We start from the raw sequence: 16,637 nt of genomic DNA, 5'->3' as shown, positions 1-16,637 counted from the left end.
ATATGAAAGGTCCTCATGCCATTAAATCTAACTTTTCGGCTGTTACATTTTAATGAAAAATTCTATTTTCCCCTTGTATCAAATTTGCAATCTATTACAAACAAAGTGGTAGAAATGAAGAAAATGACTAAGGGTTATATATATACCAAGGGGTTTACGGCCACCTTGAGTTTATGGCCGTAAACTCCAAGGTCTTGGTCGTAAACTCCTCTCATGAGGGCTTAAGCTTGTTTGACAGTTTCTAGGTTCAACTGACACACTTATTCACTCAACCCTTTGATGTATAATAGCTCAGAATGCTCAAACGGACTCTAAACTATGCTAAAAGTTAGCAGGAGTAAGTTTGACTTTCAATGAAGTGCTTGACTGTATAGGATAGAAAATTTTAGTTGTCACAAAAAATCTATATCAAGTAGGCGACACCACCTGATTTCCCCGACAACCTTTCAGTCTAGCGACTCCTCGCACACAGAGTTATTGATTCAGGGGCTGTGTTTTAAAAGGATATATATATATATATATATATATATATATATATATATATATATATATATATATATATATATATATATATATATCCATTAATGATAGTTAAAAAAATACTTACTTAATAGTTGTGCTTTATTATTTTAAAGAAGTTGAAAAACAATTCATAGAAACTACCATTACCATATCCTTCCCCTTGCGTGACTTTCTCCCCTCTTTCCTTGACCAACATTTTTTTTTCATGTGTTGCCCTCACCCATCTCTTTCTTATAATTGTGCATTTTTCAATGACCACTATTGCCTCACCATTCATTGTTGTTTCCTTTTCATTGATCATTGTTGCATCATTGCTTGCTACGATTTTAAGAAACCTCATATCCCTTAAATCATTCTCCATCCTATACAAAGTACCTGAAATTCCTACGTAATCATTTGTTAAGTTATGACTTAGTATATGATAAGAAAATGCATATTAAGAAATCTACTAAATCATTAAATAAAAAATTATTGGGTTCATTACAAAAATAAGAAATTATGTTATGTTTTCTTGACCATTTCTCCATGAATCTGTTATTAAAATCTTAATTTTCATGATCGAAAAACTTAAAGAAATGTTGGAAGAAAGGGAAAATAAATGCAGAAATTACTCAATCATATATTTAAACGTATAGTTAAAGGGAAATAATTTTCCTTTCATATCATTCTATTAGATTATATTAATAATTAGATTTTTAGATCACTACTCTTACTCTGTGATAAACCTTAACAAGGAAGCATGTGGTCAATCTTATTGCTTTACCGATTGCGATTGCTAGGAAAGTTTGTATACAAATGATAGTTGAAAAATGGTTATCGCTCCCATCATTTATGCAACATGTTGAGTAATAGAAATTAAAATTAGCTAGCCATATTAAAACAGGTTTTCCATATGATCAAGTGAAAGACCCAAAAAGAAAACTTGTTTCTCTGCTAGCCATAGCACTCGGTCGCATGGCTATGATGTGTATTATGATAGCATTCTTTAGTTTCTTTTTATACAAGTTTATGCTCACAGGAGTCAAAGTATTACATAAAATATTGATTTTCATTTGTTTAGAGAAAATTTTAAGTCACACCTGATATTAGTCGATAAGCTTCTAAAAGCTACAAATAGTTTTGAGGAATCGGTTGGTAGGCATAATTTCTTATGGGAGGTTGACAATGCAAAGTGTGAAGAGACAAAGTGGAAAGGCTGTTTGAAGGATGAGAAATCCAAGAAATAAAAATTACTTTTATCACATAAACTCATCATCATAGATTGGGTTTTGCATAAAGAGAGCTTTGATTTATAAACGACACTGCAACCACGTGAGAAAAATCTTTAAATTGCTTTTAGACAAAATTTAATAATTGGTCATTCCGGTTTGCAAAATATCTCACTATGAGCACTTTCAAGGAAAAATCACGTCACTGGTCCCTATGGTTTGCAAAATTATATGAAAAGTCCTCATGCCATTAAATCTAACTTTTCGGTTGTTACATTTTAATCAAAAATTCTATTTTCCCCTTGTACCAAATTTGCAATCTATTACAAACCTCAAGGACCATTTGTGTAATTCTGTACATATGAAATTTTGTATATATATAAATTATAAATATAAATTTGTATATATAAATTTTATATATATTTATTTATACAGTTCAACAATTTGATAACCTTTTTTATTTTAGTTTTTTTGACGTTTTGTTTTCTATATTTTTTTTATAATTTTAGTTATTATGGTTTTTTTAATGTTTTATTTTGATTCAAATAAATAAACTTAAATTCAATAAACTATGTCGAAATCGGTCTTTAATTTTTCTTATTTGTGAATTGAAACGTTAATGTTTTTCTTATGATGTTACGACTCATGTTTTTTTTTACTTTAATGCTACATAGTTAATATCGTTACCAACTTTATATTTGCATTTATCATTGTCATTATTTCATATTTTGTTTCTATTTTTGTTTTATAATTTTAGTTATGTATTATTCTTCTATTGATGTTATTTATTTTGTTTCAAGTAATCGAAAATACAAAAACAAAAAACAAGAACTCCAATAACAAAATTGTAATATACTCTAATATATTTATACATTTTAGAATTTTCATTTTTTTTTTTTTGGTTTTTTTCATATATATTTTTTTAACTTTTTCATATTAGTTTTTTTTTCTATTTTTAAATTTTTTTTTTGTTTTATTTTTCATCAATTTGATAACTTTTTTTTGACCTTTTCCAAAAATTATAATATGTATCAATATATTAGTGTATATTACTATTTTTGTGTTTGAGTTTTTTTGGTTTTCTGTATTTTTTTATTATAATTTGGTTAATTATGGTTTTTGTAACTTTTTTATTATTTTGATTCGAGTAAATAAAATAGTTATATTTACAAATATAAATGAAGAAAATAAACATAACTTTTTTATTTACTCGAATCAAAATTAAAAAAACTATAAACAACCAAAATCATCAAAAAAAAAATAGAAAACCAAAAAACTCAAACACCAAATTTTGAATATACTCTAATATATTCATACATTTTACATTTTTAGAAAAATGTCGGATTTTTTTTTATCAAACAGACGAAAATAAAATGAAACAACATAAAAAATAAAAATAGGAAAAAACGAAAAAAAATCAATAAAATAACATGAAAATTTTTTAAAAAACAAAAAAAATGACAAGTATAAAATGTATTAATATAATAGAGTATATTATAATTTTGGTGTTTGTAACTTTTTTTTTCTATTTTTCATTACTTGAATCAAAATAAATAAAAACAATAGAAGAATATAAATAACTAAAGTTATATATATATATATATATATATATATATATATATATATATATATATATATATATATATATATATATGTATATATATAAAAATAGAAAATAAAAGGTGACATAATGATAATGATAAACACAAACATAAAGCTGATAATAATATTAACTATATAACATCTAAGTACAAAATATGAACCTTAAAAAAAAATTAAAAAAAAATTAAAAAAAAACATTAATTTTTCTGTTTAGAAATAAGAAAATTAAAAAATAAACTCATGTTTTCGATATTGTTTATCGAATTTAAGTTTATTTAATTGAATTAATATAAATAAAAACATTAAAAAACAATAAATAACTAAAATTATAAAGAAAAAAACAAAATGTCATCAAGATTAAAAAAAGTTATCAAATTGTTGAAATTATATGTATATATATATATATATATATATATATATATATATATATATATATATATATATATAATTTATGTATGTAAAAAATTTCGAATTTATAAGCTTACACAAATGGTCCTTGAGGTTCGTAGTATATTGCAAATTTAGTAGAAGGGCAAAATAGTATTTTTCATTAAAATCTAACAGCTAAAAAGTTTGATTTAACGGCGCCAAGAACTTTCGTATAATTTTGCAAAACACAGGAACAGTGGCGTGACGTTTTCCTTGAAAATTCTCAAAGTGAAATATTTTGCAAACAAAAGGTACCAATTATGAAATTTTGTCTTAAATTTAAGATAGACTTTCTATAGAAATTGTAGTTAAAAAATAACTTTTTTGAAAAGATGAAAACAAATAAGATTTTGTAGTATGGATAATGACTTGGTAGGGTAATTAGGTTTCTTGTTTGTCCGCATTAGGTCACTTAGGTTTTTTTGTGCATATTAGACCATTATGGTCGTAATTACCGTTTACATTTAATCCATTTTACCGATTGCTTCTTGTTTAACCGGTTACAAAGTGAATACGGGTGTTACGTGGTTATTAGGCCATTACGTGGATAATTAGGTGGCATTTAATGTATATTAGGTCTCCTTAAATTAGGGCCACTTTCTCTTCACTCTCACTCAATCGTCCCCACCCATTGTTCTTACTTCGATCAATCCACAATCAAATGGCTGAAGCTGATACACCAGTCGTTGAAGTCTGGTACAACGGGATGTTCATCAACAAACCACCAATCTATTTTGATCCAGATAAAAAGGAGATAATGTACGCCGATTTCATGGAGATGGGGTATGCTAAATTCATTGCTCACCTCAACGTGATTACTAGAAGAATGTGCAAAGATGTATACTATTGTCTAGATGGGCAAACATGGTGTCAAGGATTGGCCGCATTGCATAACGAATGTGATTACCACGAATTTCATGAGTGTCTCCATGAGAAAAAGAAAGTAAATGTGTATGTGGACCATATGCATGAACCCCTGTTCGACGACTGGATTGAAATGGAAGAGCCTGAAATTAAAGATGATACCAACTCCAAAGCAGATGAAGATGTTGATTCAATGTTAATAGATAAAGACTGTTGGGAACACGAGGTGGATGATGAGGATTTTTCAATGAAAAGGGCAACAACAACTATTCAGAATAAAGACAGGTTTTTGAACAAACTTTGTCCAAATGTTGAAGAGGAAGAAGATTCGAATGTTGAGCAACTACCACTTATATACCCTGTGCACAATTTTGAGCAACAATGGGATGAAATGGCTCCTGTGTTAGGTATGAAATTCACCAATCCTACTGAACTTAAACAATGTCTTACCAACTATGTTGTTACGCATGGTTATGATTTGTGGTATGAAAAGAATGATAAAAACAGACTTCTAGTGAAGTGTTGCAAATACAAAGAACTTATATGTCCTTTTCGGTTGTGGGCTTCTTGGATGCAAGTGGAAAGGACTTTTCAGATTAAGTCACTTAAATCAAGTCATAATTGTGGTAGAGTTTTTAAAATAGGCTTAGTGAATTACAATTGGATAGGGAAACAATATTTCAATGTACTTCTGGAAAACCCCAGGCTTAGTTTGAGGAAGATGAAAGCTCAAATCTCTAGCACATACAACATCATAGTTAGCATTGGACAATGTAGAAATGCAAAAAAGTTTGCATTGTCTGAGATAGAAGGCACTCTAAAAGAGCATTATAGTAGGTTGTGGGACTATGGCATAGAAATCAAAAGAGCTAATCAAGGATCAACTATGAGTATGGTTGTTGACCATACCCTTGATTGAAGTCTAATTTTCGAACGGTTGTATGTATGCTTTAAAGGTGTAAGAGATGGTTGGGTAGAAGGGTGTAGACAACTCATTGGGATTGATGGGTGCTTTCTCAAAGGAATTTGCAAAGGTGAACTCTTAGCTGCCATGGGTAGGGATGCCAATAACAGCATGTTCCCACTAGCTTGGGTTGTTGTGACTGTTGAGAACAAAGACACTTGGAAATGGTTTCTTGATCTACTCATGGATCAGAGGCAGTGGAAATGGGCTTACTCTTATATCAGATGGACACAAGGTACTACTCATGTTTACTCTTAACTTTATAGTTTAATTATTAATTAATATTGTAAATTGTACAGGGTTTAATTGAAGCAATCAAAGAAAGGGTTCCTCATGCTGAGCATAGATTATGTGTTAGGCACATACTAGCCAACTTCAACACAAGGTTCAAAGGTGAGCATTTTATCAAGCCATTTTGGAGAGCTGTGAAGGCTACTACAAAACAGAGACATGAAGTTGTTATGCAAGAGATCAAGGAATTAGACAGGGGGTATTTGATTATCTCATGGAGAGGGACCCTAAATGTTATTACAGGGCTTTTCAAGTAGAAGGAGCATTTTGTGATGATGTGGAAAATGGAATTTCAGAGAGTTTTAATGCTGAAATAGTTCAGGCTAGACATAAACCAATAATAGCAATGTTGGAGGATATAAGGGTTTATGTGATGCAGAGGTTATATCATCAGAGGAGTAAAGGAGAGGCTAGGGATTTAACTATATGCCCAAGCATTAGGAAGAAAATAGGAGATTTGAAAGAGAAACAAAGGTAAGAATGTTTGTATTTACTTGTTAATATTTATACATGTGTTTATGTGTTCTTACCTGTTTTATGTTTATGTACAGATTCTGGGTTATGTACCCTTATGGGTATCAACAATTTGAGGTGGTATTATGTAATGACAGGTATGCAGTTGACCTGATCAAAAGGACTTGTGGATGCAGGAGATAACAGTTGACTGGAATACCCTGTGTACACGGAGTGGCTGCAATTTCATCCATAAACTTAAACTCACAGGATTATGTAGCTAACTGTTACAGTAAGGCAACTTATCTCACCTGCTATGCATACATTATTCATCCTTTGAATGATAGCTCTTTATGGACACAAAGTGAGTACACCAAGCCTTTACCCCCAAAGAGCAGAAGGCTACCTGGTAGGCCATCTACTAAGAGGAGGAAAAGTGTAGTTGAAAAGGAGATATCAAGCACACACACAGTATCAAGAGTAAAGCAGGTGCAAAGGTGTTCAATATGCTATGTTAGTGGGCATAAAAAAAATGTGTGCCCAACAAAAAGAATTCCAACAACAAGTGATCCGGTTCCTGGATCTTCAACTCCAGCTCCAAGTCCAACACCAGGATCCACTTCTGCAGCTCCAAGTCCAACACCATGATCCACTTTTGCAGCTCCAAGTCCAACACCAGGATCCACTTCTGCAGCTCCAAGATCTACTCTGGCAACTCCAAGACCAAGATCTACTCCTGCAACTCCAAGATCCACTTCTGCAAGACCAGTTAAAAGTGAAGTTCAATTGAGAAAGAGGAAAGCTTAAGAAAGAATCATCAAACAGTGCCTGAGGAAAAATGTGGTGCCCAAGGATGGTAGTGGTTGTAGTTCAAACAAACCTGTAGATTTGGGTTGATTGTAGGTTTGATGTTGAACTCTTTTTTTTTTTTTTTTGTTATATATGCATGTGGGGTGTAAGTGTTAGGTAAGCATGTGATGGTCGAATCTTTTGACATTAAATGTAATGTTTTACTAGACTAAGGGACAAAACTATCCAGCTTTTGATGCTATTTTGATGTTGAATGGGACACCTTTTTAAGGGTGTTTGTAGCTATGACAATATTACCCTTTAATATATTTTATGCTTTAAATCTTTAAACTGATTCTTGGTTGTTGAATCATGCACTTTACAGATGTACTTTGCCTTCAATTACTGCTTCTTCCTTTAATATATTTTCTCCTTTAAAACTTTTAACTGGTTCTTGGTTGTTCATTATAATTACTAATTTTGCATTACACTGAGATTGGTTGTTCACTATAATAGCATTTAGATTTCAATACACCATATTAACATTACAATTAAAATTTTCATTACCAAAAGCTTCATTTGCATTCATACATATGATTTCATTACATTATAGGTACCCTTACAATCAAAATAACAAAATTATGGGTACCCTTTATATTCAAAAGACGTCTACTGCATCATAATTCCATTCAACATAATTTAACAAAGTACAATACAAACAAGACAATCAAAGATACTTTATGCCATTTCATCTTCTTCTTCATTTTATTCAGCCATGACTAAGACCCAAAAGTTCCTCTGTGTACGGATCTTCAACAACCCATTCCCAAAATCCACACTTTCTCCCTGTTCTCTATAAAAAAAGGAAAAAGAACAAAGCTTTAGCATAAATGCCATAACTTACACACTTATAACAGAGATTTAAAGAGAGAAAAGGTTCAATCTTCAAAATTGGTCATTACCAACGAATAAGGGCTCTAAACCTTTTTTGCCCAGATTCTGTGGTGTCGTGGAGACTCGAATCCAACTCAGGAGCCCACAATAGCACATGATTCGGTTGTTTGAGGTGGAGGCGATGGAGGCTTGCGACATCTTCTTCAGTTCTTCTTCAACTCTTCAATTTAGGGCACAAGAAAAATAGGACATTGTTTGAGGTGGACTCGGTGGGGTTGTTATAGGCATGCCACCGGACAGGTAAGCTGCCAACTAAGCTAAACAAGAAGCAAACGGTAAAAAGCGTTAAATGTACACAGTAATAACGACCATAATGGTCTAATACGCACAAAAAAAAAAACCTAAGTGACCTAATGATAACAAACAAGAAACCTAATTACCCTCCCAAGTCATTATCCCTTTGTAGTATTTGCTATAATATTAACTATTTCAAATATTTGTATATTTGTTGAACTTTTAGATCAATGAATATCGTTCAAAAAAGAAATTATATGTATAACCGTTAGAAAACGGTCATATTTTCAATGTACTTTGAAAAATAATAACAACCTTCGTATTTAAAATTATCTAAAATAGAGTCGTTGGGCAACGGTCAAGAAATGCTTCTACATATACTTTTTTCTTTCAATATCATATCAGTGCTCTTTCATTTTATATATATTTGTAAAAATTTTGTTTTTTGTTATTCGTTGCCACCATTTGCATCATATGTATATCTTACTATTATACATCATTGGCGTTTCAATACTAGTTGAAAAACATTTCAAATGAAAGTAATTTCGACGCTAAGAAAGTCTCTAAAGAAAGGTGAGAATATAGATAACCTCCCCATCTAGTTTTTTTGCAAAATGTGTCCATGCATTTACTTCATAATATAATATAACATCTACAAATTGTCATATTATTGAAGATGATATGAGTAACTTGTGACGTTACCTCAAAGTTTAAGTCTCGCTAAAGACAATATTATAGCTCTACCTTATATTAACTAACCATTTTGTTTATCACCCCCCATGTGATGGCCATAAGCAAAGTGGATATCATCAACCTATTTCCTTTACAACCATTTATCTATTTTCTTATAAAAATCATATATCTTTACATCAAATTAAAACTAAAACTTAAGTTTATATTAGTTCACATATTTATGAGTAGATGTTTTATGTATACACAATTTACACATTTCTATTGGTATGTTCTTAATGAATTTATCAACATTATAACATTAAATACTTATATGTATGTATTTAAATATTTTTATAATAAATTCTAGGTAAAGAAAAGAATGACTCTAACATGATGATGAATACTTTACAATAAAAAATTTCTTCAATTAGAAAATCAATTGAGATTTATTATATGTCATTTCTCCTACAACTTTTCGAAAACCTAAGGTTGGAATCCAAAAGATATGTATCATGAGAAATGAATTACATCCTGGATTTTCTTCAATATAGTTTTAAATTTTTTGAAAAAATTTATATGGCTTGCCACCTCTAGTTTCATTTTTGTTTGATGTGTGAAATTTGGTAGATTGAAACATATTTATTTGTTTGATGTGTGAATTTTTGTTTGATGTGTGAAATTTGGTAGATTGAAATTTGGTAGATCGAAACATATCCATTAATGATAGTTTTAAAAAAAATACTTACTTAATAGTTGTGCATTATTATTTTAAAGAAGTTGAAAGAAAAAATTCATAGAAACTACCATTACCATATCCTTCCCCTTGCGTGACTTTCTCCCCTCTTTCCTTGACCAACATTTATTTTCATGTGTTGTCCTCACCTATCTCCTTATAATTGTGCATTTTTCAATGACCAGTATAGCCTCACCATTCATTGTTGTTTCTTTTTCATTGATCATTGTTGCGCCGTTGCTTGCTACGATTCTAAGAAACCTCATATCCCTTAAATCATTCTCCTTCATATACAAAGTACCTGAAATTCCTACGTAATCATTTGTTAAGTTATGACTTAGCATATGAAAAGAAAATGCACATTAAGAAATTTACCAAATCAATAAATAAAAAATTATTGGCTTCATTACAAAAATAAGAAATTATGTTATGTTTTCTTGAACGTTTCTCCGTGAATCTGTTATTAAATTCGTAATTCTCATGATCAAAAAGCTTAAAGAAATGTTGGAAGAAAGGAAAAATAAATGCGGAAATTAGTCAATCATATATTTAAACGCATAGTTAAAGAGAAATAATTTTCCTTCTATATCATTCTATTAGACTATATTGATAATTAGATTGTTAGAGCACTACTCTTATTCTGTGATAAACCTTAACATGGAAGCATGTGGTCAATCTTATTGCTTCACCGATTGCAATGGCTAGGAAAGTTTGTATACAAATGATAGTTGAAAAATGGTTAAGGCTCCCATCATTTATGCAACATGTTGAGTAATAGAAATTAAATTTAGCTGGCCATATTAAAACAGGTTTTCCATACGATCAAGTGAAAGACCCAAAAAGAAAACTTGTTTCTCTGCTAGCCATATCACTCAGTTGCATGACTATGATGTGTATTATGATGGCATTGTCTTGTTTCTTTTTATACAAGTTTATGCTCACAGGCCTCAAAGTATAACATAAAATATTGATTTTCGTTTGTTTAGAGAAAATTTTAAGTCACACCTCATATTAGTTGATAAGCTTCTAAAAGCTACAAATAGTTTTGAGGAATCGGTTGGTAGGCATAATTTCTTATGGGAAGTTGACAATGTGAAGTATGAAGAGACAGAGTGGAAAGGTTGTTTGAAGGATGAGAAATCCAAGAAATAAAAATTACTTTTATCACATAAACTCATCATCGTAGCTTGGGTTTTGCATAAACAGGGCTTTGATTTATAAACGACACTGCAACCACGTGGGAAAAATGTTTAAATTGCTTTTAGACAAAATTTCATAATTGGTCATTGTAGTTTACAAAATATCTTACTTTGAGCACTTTCAAGGAAAAATCACGCCACCGGTCCCTATGGATTGCAAAATTACATGAAAAGTCCTCATGCCATTAAATCTAACTTTTCGGCTGATAAATTTTAATGAAAACTTCTATTTTGCCCTTGTACCAAATTTGCAATCTACTACAAACCTCAAGGATCATTTGTGTAATTATGTATATTTGAAATTTTGTATATAAATTATAAATATAAATTTTGTATATATAAACTTTATATTTATTTATTTATACAATTTCAATAATTTGATAACCTTTTTTTTGTCTTATTGACGTTTTGTTTTCTATTTTTATTTTATAATTTTAGTTATTATGGTTTTTTAATGTTTTATTTTGATTCAACTAAATAAACTTAAATTCAATAAACTATGTCGAAATCGGTTTTTCTTTAATTTTTCTTATTTATGAATTGAAACGTTAACGCTATTTTTATGATGTTACGGCTCATGTTTTTTTTACTTTAATGCTACATATTTAATATCATTACCAACTTTATATTTGCATTTATCATTGTCATTAATTCACATTTTTTTTCTATTTTTTTATATAATTTTAGTTATTTATTATTCTTCTATTGATGCTATTTATTTTGATTCACATAATCAAAAATAGAAAAACAAAAAACAAAAACTCAAATAACAAAATTGTAATATACTCTAATATATTTATACATATTATACTTTTCATTTTTTTTTTTTGGTTTGTTTTCATATATTTTTTTTTAACTTTTTCATATTAGTTTTTAATTTTTTTGTTGTTTTTTTTTTCATCAATTTGATAACTTTTTTTGACCTTTTCCAAAAATTATAATATGTATGAATATATTAGAGTATATTACTATTTTTGTGTTTGAGTTTTTTTGGTTTTCTATTTTTTATTATAATTTGGGTTAGTTATGGTTTTTGTAATTTTTTATTTATTTTGATTCGATTAAATAAAATAGTTATATTTACAAATATAAATAAAGAAAATAAACATAAATTTTTTATTCACTCGAATCAAAATAAAAAAATAAAAAAATAAAAAAAAATAAAAAAAAAGTTCAAAAAAACTATAAACAACCAAAATCATTAAAAAAAATAGAAAACCAAAAATCTCAAACACCAAAATTTTAATATAGTCTAATATATTCATACATTTTACACTTTTAGAAAAAGATCGATTTTTTTTATCAAACTCATGAAAATAATACGAAACAACGAAAAAAAAAGAAAAAAAACGAAAAAACGAAAACATAATTCGAAAAAAGCAATAAAATAACATGAAAAAAAACAAAAAAAAAAGATGAAAAGTATAAAATGTATAGTATAATATAGTATATTAAAATTTTGGTGTTTGATTTTTTTTTTGTTTTTCTATTTTTCATTACTTGAATTAAAATAAATAAAAACAATAGAAGAATAATAAATAACTAAAATATATATATGTAAAAAAAAATAGAAAACAAAAGATGACATAATGATAATGATAAATGCAAACATAAAGTTGATAATAATATTAACTATATCGCATCGAAATACAAAATATGAACCTTAAAACTAAAAAATTAACAAAAAAAAAATTAATGTTTGTTTTCAGAAATAAGAAAATTAAAAAAAAAATACACATGGTTTCAATAGTGTTTATAGAATTTAAGTTTATTTATTTGAATTAATATAAACTAGAGAGGAAACCCCGCGTTGCGGGGTTAGAAACAATACGACATAAAATTCCTAAAATACAAATTGATCAAAATTGAAAGTACAACCTTTTCACCTGCAATTTATCCTAATCAAAAATACATATATCCGAAAAAATGTTTTATGAAGTTTATTAAGAATTATTATTTCCACCCAAGCTTATACATCAATCTTATGCATGTTCACATAGTAGCAGTGTACTTTGAAAAAGCAACCAAAATAAAGAGAACTCCCAAAAGCACAATCTTGTAATAGGGAAAATATGATGCTATAATCAAGAAAATATTACATGTCATTCGTTTTAGGAATCCTATTTGTAGTATATCAAATGAAAACAACAAAAAATATGGGGCATGCAGTAAGTTTAATAACCATGTACCTTATGAACAAAATAATCGTTATTGAGAACGTAAGGTGCAAGGTGAATGTTTCATTTCAATGGAGATTAACATAACTACGTCGTACCTCCGGTAACGGAAACTGTGTAGAATAAATTAGGATCCCTCTGCAAGTAAACATGAACAGATTCTCAGTTGGCCTACAAATACAATCACCCATGTCCGTATTATATACGCTGTTTGCATCCCTACAATACCCAAAAATTAAATTCCCAAAACATGCACTCATTTTCCAACACACAACATCCATGTATGTAAGTACGTATAATAATCATTAAAAAAATAAATAAATACCTTCGATATGAAAGGGCTCCTTATCCTGGGGTATGGCTTGATAAGGTTGAGTAACACTTGATTCTAATGTCAATGTAATTCCTGATAAAAGGATCATCCATGATTGTTGTTTTGTTGCTCTCTCACATAAATCATACAAAATTTCTTTTACTTATGTGTATAACCCATGGTGCATGATGTTCAATCTTTTACTTTTTACCTTGAGAATTTTCTCAAATTCCAATATTTCATTACCTTGATATGCTGCAATTAAGTTTATCATAGCCAAGATTTCTCGATTGTTTTTATAGCTGCAGTGTTAAGCTAGCAATCATAAAGGGTAAAACAGTAATTTAAAAAAAAGAAAAGAGAATCCAAGTTTGTGACATACGGTTTCCCCTTTGAGAGGAGGATCTCATAAACCAGGAACTCTACTTTTGTTGCAAGTAAAACCATTCCACCCAATTACCTTGTGCTACTACTGCATTAAATTTCCTATATAGGTTGAGTAAACCGTTTCAACTTTTTTTTTTTTGTTATAACAAAAACCAATCCATTATCTTTAATTTTACTTTTTATCACATAATAAAAAAAAAATTGTATTTGATTTAACAATTAAAATGATGAAGATGTATTAGATAAGGGGAACTGATGTTTAGTTCAAAAGTGTAGGCAGGGATCAGAAAATTAACTTGCTTCCAGCAAGCAAAAACTCAAGGGAATGTAAAAAAAAAAATGAAAGTGCAATACTATATTTGGTTAAATTTTTTCAAAAAATATGAAAATGGAATAATGTGTCTAAAGAAGTTTTTAGAAAAATGAAAATGCATGCTATATTCAGGTAGTTAAAAAAAAAACGAAAATACAAGGGTATATTTGGTAAGATTTTCAAAAAAAAATGAAAATATGTTGTTATATCCAGGCATTTTAAAAAAATGGAAATGAAATGCTATCCTTGTAGCTTTTTAAAAAAATGAAAATGCAATAATGTATTTAGGTAGATTTTAAAAAAAAGAAGGTAGAATGCAATATTCCGGTAGTTTTTCAAAAAGAAAATGAAATGATTTATCTGGGCTATTATAAAAAAGTGAGTATGTAATGCTCTATCATGGAAATTTTAAAAAAAATGAAAATTTAACATGCAACAATCCCCTTTTCACTGGATCTCATCTCATATAAAACTATAAATGTCATGTCATATAAAATGACACATCATAATGAAAAAAAAGGCTTATGTTTTGCATTAACTGTGTGCTTTGGATTTTTTATTGCTTGACCTGAGGATGCATTCTTATATTAATATGCATTCCTTGTTATTATTTTAACTAATTCACTATTCATATATGTAATTGTTACAAAAGTATATTTTAACAATAAGACAACATGATGGTCAAGAACAGATTAGATTTAGTTTGTTTTTATTTAATCAATCACAAACTTAAATAAAAAAGTAAATACATCTAATTTGTTAGTTTGTTCGTTTTTAACATTTTATTATTCCCCCACCCATTTTTATAACTATCAAAAAACTTGGTTCTAATTTATCTAATACTTTTAATATTCAAAAGGCAAAAACTTTCACATATAAGCACTAATTTTACCTGCACAGTTCAAACCTAAACCTTGATGCTAACTTTTTTACTTTAACAAATATATTCATATTAACGAAATGTGTTTATTCACCCATTTGAATTTTACCAATGCACTCATATCCTCAAATTAAGCCAACAATACCATTGAATTGCTTGTGTGAAACAATCAATTTAGTTTTAAGAAATTGATCGCAAAAGATGTACGGTTGGTTGAGGACTTACAACAAACACTTGGTGAGCATGATGAATTTAATGTCCTAATAAAAGACTTTTAATTCTTTTTGGAGTAATTCCATTGGAAGTAAAATTTACCTCTTAATCAACCCAGAGAAGGAAAACCATGGGAACTGCAAAAAGAATAGAGAGCCAAATCAGGAAAAAAATAAATAAAAAAAATCATGATTCAATGGGTAAAACCCTCATTTACGTGAGTTTGCAGTCATCATAAAAGATTGTGTATAAGAAGCTATGTTCTGAATTATGCAGAAGAAAAGTAACCACGATCATTAAAATAATCAAAGTTGGTTATAAGATAAAATTACCCTTCTGTTTACCTGAAGTCGCAAATTTGGATAATTATAGAAGAAGCAAACAACTCAACTTTGGAAAGAATTTCAACATTTTACAAGCTGCATGAAAGAAATTTGACTCGATTTCATACAACCAATTACTTAGGGTTTATAAAATTAAAGCATATAATGAAGGTATACAACAAATGAAATTACTTACGGGAAAACCAATTTGATTAGAAAGAAATCGTTTGCGTCTACTGTGGCGTATATCGAATCGACGCATCCTTTATGGTGGAGGCAGAGTCATCGACCGAGGCTATAGCAGACGTCGTGTGATCGGAGATGGATGTGACTTGAGGCGACGGCGGGAAGAATATGTGAACTCGTCAGGCGATGCAGACGATGAGGACAGAACGGAAGCATGTCAACGTTTAGGCATAGGGAAAACGAAAGCGCGTCGGCCATGGCGGTATGATAGAAGCAAAGTGAGTGATCGATCGACTGAAGTCTCCGGTGTAATCATAGAGGAATCGAGAACTCATAACTCCTGTGAGTTCGATTTGTGTGTCAATTTAAAGAGAAGATGGCGTATAGGCGAAACACGATGAAAATACAATCGAAAGTGGAAGAAAAGGATCGGTGGAGGGAGTGGTGATGGGTGGAGAAGAAACAGAAGAGAGAAGGTGGAGGAGTAGGTGTTTCTTGAAAGATGGAGATGAAGACGGTGGGTGTGTGGTATACGGGTGGCTGCGACCATATACACAAATCTGAATCTGATTAGATCAGAAAACGGTGAAACAAACACGCGCTCATCAAATTGAAACAAATTGACCTATTGCAAAGTCAAAAAATAAAATAAAGAGAAATTGACAGACTCGGGGATCATTTTTGTCCATCCTTAACAATTTTACTGTAGCTAAGAATGGATAATTTTAATATATAGTATAATAAAAATATTTAAAAAATCATAACTAACTAAAATTATAAAGAAAAAAAAGTCAAAAAGATTAAAAAAAAGTTATCAAATTGTTGAAATTGTATATATATATATATATATATATATATATATATATATATATATATATATATATATTTTGTCACACCCCAAAAACCGAAGGCGGAAACGTTTCCGGGGTTG

The 16,637-nt window shown here is 29.4% G+C and overlaps 1 long non-coding RNA gene across 14 annotated transcripts; it reads right to left on the bottom strand.

Moving 5' to 3' along the window:
- Window positions 1-7,695: 7,695 nt before the first annotated feature.
- Window positions 7,696-16,291, bottom strand: LOC144996929 (uncharacterized). 14 transcript variants are annotated; one of them, XR_013659673.1, is made up of 7 exons: window positions 15,717-16,291; window positions 15,542-15,616; window positions 13,417-15,334; window positions 13,190-13,310; window positions 9,793-10,025; window positions 8,085-8,333; window positions 7,696-7,975 (listed from the first exon to the last, which is right to left on the bottom strand). It is a non-coding gene; the product is annotated as an uncharacterized LOC144996929 (long non-coding RNA). The 14 variants fall into 14 exon arrangements; XR_013659674.1 differs by having other exon boundaries at window positions 9,787-10,016; XR_013659676.1 differs by having other exon boundaries at window positions 8,085-8,328; window positions 9,787-10,016.
- Between the last annotated feature and the right edge of the window lie 346 nt (window positions 16,292-16,637).

The sequence above is a fragment of the Lactuca saligna genome, chromosome 5, assembly GCF_052625555.1.
Source record: "Lactuca saligna cultivar CGN05327 chromosome 5, ASM5262555v1, whole genome shotgun sequence".
NCBI classification, from domain to species: Eukaryota; Viridiplantae; Streptophyta; class Magnoliopsida; order Asterales; family Asteraceae; genus Lactuca; species Lactuca saligna.
This window is presented reverse-complemented; position numbering and strand designations above follow the sequence as displayed.